This window comes from Arachis duranensis, chromosome 3 (assembly GCF_000817695.3).
Source record: "Arachis duranensis cultivar V14167 chromosome 3, aradu.V14167.gnm2.J7QH, whole genome shotgun sequence".
NCBI lineage: Eukaryota > Viridiplantae > Streptophyta > Magnoliopsida > Fabales > Fabaceae > Arachis > Arachis duranensis.
In genome coordinates, this window is record NC_029774.3 from 2,934,606 (window position 1) to 2,940,712 (window position 6,107).

Here is a 6,107-nt window from a genome sequence, read left to right on the forward strand (position 1 = left end):
AAGAACCACAACAAGCAAATAGAAAAGTTAAAAAAAAAAAAATTGCAAAGAAACTCATCAACTATTTTTTGTGCTCCTCCTTCTTATAGTGTACTCCTAATTTTGTACTCTGTGAAAACATCTTCAATCACTCCAAACTTATTAAAATTCTGTCAATCCAATTGTAAGATCGCTAATCGAAAGTCTACTAATTGCATATCTTCTTTTATCAATTCTTACTAAAACTCTGTTAATCTGACAGCATCTTTCCTCCCTTCCACCTGCACAATCTCGTTGAAGTCTCCCATAAAGACTAACATAACTCTGCAATGTAACTCAATCTCTCCCGTACAATAAATTTCTCTTCTCTTGTATGAACTCCATACACCACAGAAAGCATAATTGAAATTATTTTTAGTAAGACCCCTAATGACTCATTTTAAACATTATTTCATCCCAAATTAATAGTAAACCACTTGAGGTACCCTCCGACTCAATATATTCTCATCCCGCAGCGTCACTCTCCCCAATTCTTATTACATCAAATTTCGTCATCCGCCACTTAATCTCAAACAAGTCCAAAGTATTCAACTTAATTTTTTCTTGAGATTTTTGACCATGCTCAATTTTCTATCACCCATTAACCCTCTATTATTTCAAGAATAAATTATTTTAATAAATTATTATACACATTTTTTTTTATTTTTGGGTCTGCAGCGTCTTGCTTTCTCTTTCTATTTTGTCAATCTTCTTTTTTGAGCAATTTCTTTCTTTATTCTGTGCTTGGAGAATAGCCATAATATCATCTTTTTCATTGTATAAAATTGCACCTGATTCCAACGCTAGGTCCAAAGTTTTTCTATTTTCAAGCATCTGCTCCTCCAAAATATTATTTCTGTTTCATGACTTCCTTCATTCTTGTCCGAACCACCATCATCAACCATCCTCTTCCCAACAACTTCTTCATCATGTTCCGATAGCTCTCCCCGTCTCTTTGTCAATGTTGTTCCTTTTGTGCCGAAATCCATGCCACTATTATTCACAATATCATCCCTATCACGCGTTTCTTCGTCAACGTCTTCTGCACCATCATCATCAACATACACATCCAACTCACCAGTCCCTCCATTCAATGTTACCGTCGGGAGAGTAGTGGCTTGGTTCTCCGCCACCGACTCTTCCTCGATCTCATGACCCAACATAGGTGGCGTCAGGGTTGCGTATTTTTCTTGCCACATTGAACCTCTTTTGCCGTGGCCAGTCTTTAGCTTTCCTCCTTCAACACCGATTCGGTCTAGGGCTGGCAATTCATACCCTACCCGCGGGTACCCAACCCGGTCCAACTCGTTCGGGTAGGGTAGGCTACCCTACCCACAGCGGGTAGGGTAGGGTACGGTCCGGGTATGCCTGCGGGTAGGGTAGGGTACGGGTTTAGGGTGTACCCTACTCTACCCTACCCGCAACCTCTCTTATGTAATGACTTATAATAAGTGAACAACCACAAAACTAGTTAGTTAATTAAGTAATTTAGAGTATTAGTTTTTTATTTTTTATGTTATTAATACGTATAAAATTCGAAATAATTGAATTTTATATTTACTTTGAAAAAATTTGATATTTCTGCGGGTAGGGTAGGGTAGGGTAGGGTTTAGAATTTTAGGGTGCAGGTAGGGTTAGGGTTGAGAGATTCTCAACCCGCGGGTAGGGTAGGGTAGAGTTTTAATAAAATTTTCAACCCGCGGGTAGGGTTAGGGTAGGGTCCAAATCCTACCCTACCCTACCCATTGCCAGCCCTAATTCGGTCTCCCTTGATCTAATTCACACCGGTTTCTAGCACAAATTTTGCGGATGCAACTTCTTGCACACTCGTCGTATACCCTTTTCTAGCGTACCCATCCCTATCGTAAAAACCATGCTCTATTTCCATCAAGCCTGACTCAGATTCTAGACCCAACCCAATATCACCGAACCGGTTGATTGAAGAAGTTGAGTCCAAAGATCCTTTTTCTATTTTTTTTGGACATCTTTAAATTATTGGACCTAGTACCAAACCTACAAAAAACCTTATTTTTCTTATTCCTTTTGCCCCTCATTTCTAATCCATTAAAGTTACCTTCATAAATCCATATTACTGTATCTTTAAAATTAGCTTCATAATTAATATGATCACATTTCACATAATTTGCTCTTCCTTCAAAAACTCAAAAAAAAAAAGATATTTCAGGTGTCTTTATAGTTCCTATTTATGTATTAGTGTTAAAAAAAGAAAATAAACTTTTAGATTACATTTGTTTATAACTATAAAATCCCTGATATATATAATAATTTGGTGTCTACCTAGTTTTAAAGATTTGTTGGCCAATAAATTATTGTATATATAACACAAAATTTAAATTTTTATATTGATATTTGTTTAAGTGAACAAATAAGTTGAGTCTAATCCAATTTTATTTACCAATTTTATCCTCATTTAATATAATATGATTTTCATGGTGATACCACTCCTAATTCAGCCTTCTCCTTCCATCATCAATACACTGCAACCACCACTCCCAGCCATCGGCATCACCATCATGATTTTTTTATTCTTCTAATCACCATTACTGACGTTGATCAAAATTGGGCAACTCAAGCTCGCACCTTGAAGCACGTTGAGGCTCCCGCGTTTTCTTCTATCGAAAACCAAACTCGAATTGAGGTCGCAGGAGGTACTGTCGGAGGCTGAGGTGGCACCGGGAGAGTGTAATCCCCGTGGAGCTAGTCAACAATGGAAAAATCATGGTGTAAGGAAGAAGACAAGGTAAAGTATAGTATGAAAGTGATGAGCGTGAGCCATTAAAAAGGAGCTAAACTCATCACAAATGTACTCATTTTATGGATCAACTGAATTGTCTAGGGTTTTTGTGAAATTGGTTTCCATTTGGTGAATTCAATTGAGGAATCAGAAGAAAGAAAACAGTATATGTGCCTCTGTATATTAGGGATGGGAAGGTTTAATTGGTGGTGGTGATGATGGTAATGGTGATTAAAAGAAGAACAAAATAATGATGGTGGTGCTGGTAGCTGGCAGTCGTGGCTGTAGTGTTGATGATCACGGAAGGAGAAGGTGGTGTAATCATGAAGACGATATTATGTTACATAGGAATAAAATTGGTAAAATAGTTCACTATTGTAAAATTAATATTAGAAATAAAATTAAAATTTACTTTAAACATTGCGTGGTAAAGATGAAGATGTTGAGATGGATGAGTGTTTAGGGAATGAATATATAAGAGAGAGAGTTGGAGTAGCACCAATTGTGGAAAAGATTGTTGAATCAAGTCTTAAGTGGTTTGGATTTGTAAAAAGAACACCGAAAGAACATCTAATCAGGAGCGTGAATAAGATGAAAGATGAACAAGAGATGAAAGACAGAGGAAGACCTAAGAAAATCATCCATAAGGTGGTCAAACGAGATTTACATATAAACGGTTTCTCTGTAGACATGATACATGACAGAGTACAATGATATTGTTTGATTTATGTAGCCGATCCCACCTAATGGGACAAGACTTTGTCCACCTAATGGGACAAGACTTTGTTGTTGTTGTAATCTAAATTAAACGTTAAAAATATTAGACACAAAAAATATTTTATTTGAGTTTTGTTATTATGTCTCAAAAAGTATAAATTAACCATATTATAAAAGAAATATTTTAATGTTATTTATTATTTTTATACATTAAAAAATATAAAAGAATTTATTTTTATAATAAATAATATTAATTTTTTATAATATATTTAACCTATACTTTTAGAACTAGAACATAGAATGGCAAAACTGATTTTATCCTAATATTTTTAACAAGGTGACAAATGTTAATACCGGGAAAAAAATCTTTAGGTACTTGTAGTATCTCAGGGAAAGGTACTACCTATTTATTAACGCAGTCACTCAAAAGTTCATCTCTGCACTAAATTTGATCATAGCATAGTACTTAATAACATGTAACGGGTATTGCTTCTTAAATTTTGCTCCATTTTTACTAATGCTTACCTTTAATATCATTAGCGATAGTGATTTTTATTTTGGGCAGTACAATTGACAGCGATTTTGTACTATGTATGCCTTGCTCTATCAAATTTTGTAAATTGACAAAACTAAATTATTGAATATTAATATTATGGCTGTACAACCAACAATCCTCAATTATTCTTTGGGGAAAAAAAATGACAGAGAGGGACAACAGGTGGCAAAAGTCATACGAGGGAAAAGGAAAAGCATGGCATGTCTCGGTAAATTATGGAACCCAAAACACAACGCATTTCTTTATAACTAAAATATTGGACCATAAAGTAAAATAAACTAAAATGGTTAAGTTTATTATATACGCTTTTTGTTACACAACAATTGAATAATATATTTTTATTGATAAATGGATTTTGTTAATGAGCATTCTAATAAACATTTTTTAAGAGTATTTGAAAAATAAAAAAAATTTATTTCTTTTATGTACCTAATGTTATTTAGACAGGTTTGAACGTAGACTCATGATATATGCCATAATAAAGTACGTATTAATTTAATGATAAATTTAGTAATCTTTTTACAGAAAAAAAAATTATTTTGAATGAATACAAATAAATAATACTATGTTTGAATTTTGTTTGGCCAATTGTTAGAAGAAAAAGTTAATTTTCTAATTATACGATGTTGCCTATAATAGTATAATTACTTGTTAGAAATATTTATGAATCAACAATGTTAGAGAATCAACTCTATATAAGTCAAGAATTAGTCAACTGGCAACCAGATGTTGTTACTAATAGGCACACAGATGTTTCTTTTTCTTGTAAATTGGATGGTTTTGGATATGATTTCTATGTTTCATGTGTTACGCATTAATAAAACATAATTAATTATATGGAATCAACTAATGAATGATCAAAGCATCTGTTCCGTGATTCTCTCCTAACACTAACGTCGTCAACAATGATTTAACAAATAAATTAAATTATAAATTAATAAAACTAATTATAATTAATTATGTTATTCCATTCTTGACTGATTATTAGTTGGTTCCATATACTTTTCCTTTAAGAATTAACTTCTTCCGACCAATAAATTATCAACTTTTTCGTAGCAAACAAAATTATATTTGAATATTTTTATTAATTTATTGTTGGGAATTGATTTCTCAACTAATAAATATTGTTTTTTTTTTCTTTCTCTATTGTCTTGTAGTATTAGTGTGAAATATTGGCTACGAAGTCATTAATTTCATTTGCGAAGGCTACAGAGTCATTTTTGGTTTTTTAATTTAGAAACGTATAAGTACCAATATATTATTTGCTAATTTATTGTTAATAATAATTAATTATTATATTTTAAATACATATATAAAAAGAAACATCCAAAAAATATATTTATAAAGACATTTCTACTAAACACATTTATAAAGACACTTCCATTAAACACAGTTATAAATAAAAATTGGCAAAAATTGACAAAAATACTGTTGATAACTGTTCATACCCTGGCCCAATAACAAAGGTCCAGGCCCAACTAAAAGGCCTAGTCCAAAGGATTAAGCCTAGCTAAGTACCGACCTTCACATAAGAAGTCGGTATCAACCACGACTTGCTTTAAAGAAGTCGGGCATGAGATTAGCTGGCAGAAAAACACTCATTCAAATGAGTAACCGCCCCTAAAATCTCTCTAACCGCTCCATAAAGCCATATCTTAACCTCCCTAAGATAATGGGACGGTTAACACCCTAAAGATACGGCACTACTCCAACGGTGGTTATTGGCTCACCACTATAAATACACTGACACCCCTCAGGTATCTCTAAGCCCAATACTCTCTAGACCTGCTCACACTCTTGCTAACTTAGGCATCGGAGTGTCTTCGCAGGTACCACCCCCCCATTCACTCACGAGCACAAGTCGGACGGAGTCTCCCGAGTCCCATACTCACACGGAAACTTCCTCCTTCACACATTTGGGCCGGTCAACGCCATCCATTCAGACAATCTCCGGTTACCCACCGTAACATTGGCGCCGTTGCCGGGGACCCGAGAGATCATCCCTTGATGGCGGACAGATCCCATGAAGAAGGCCATGTGGAAACAGATTCCGAACAAGAG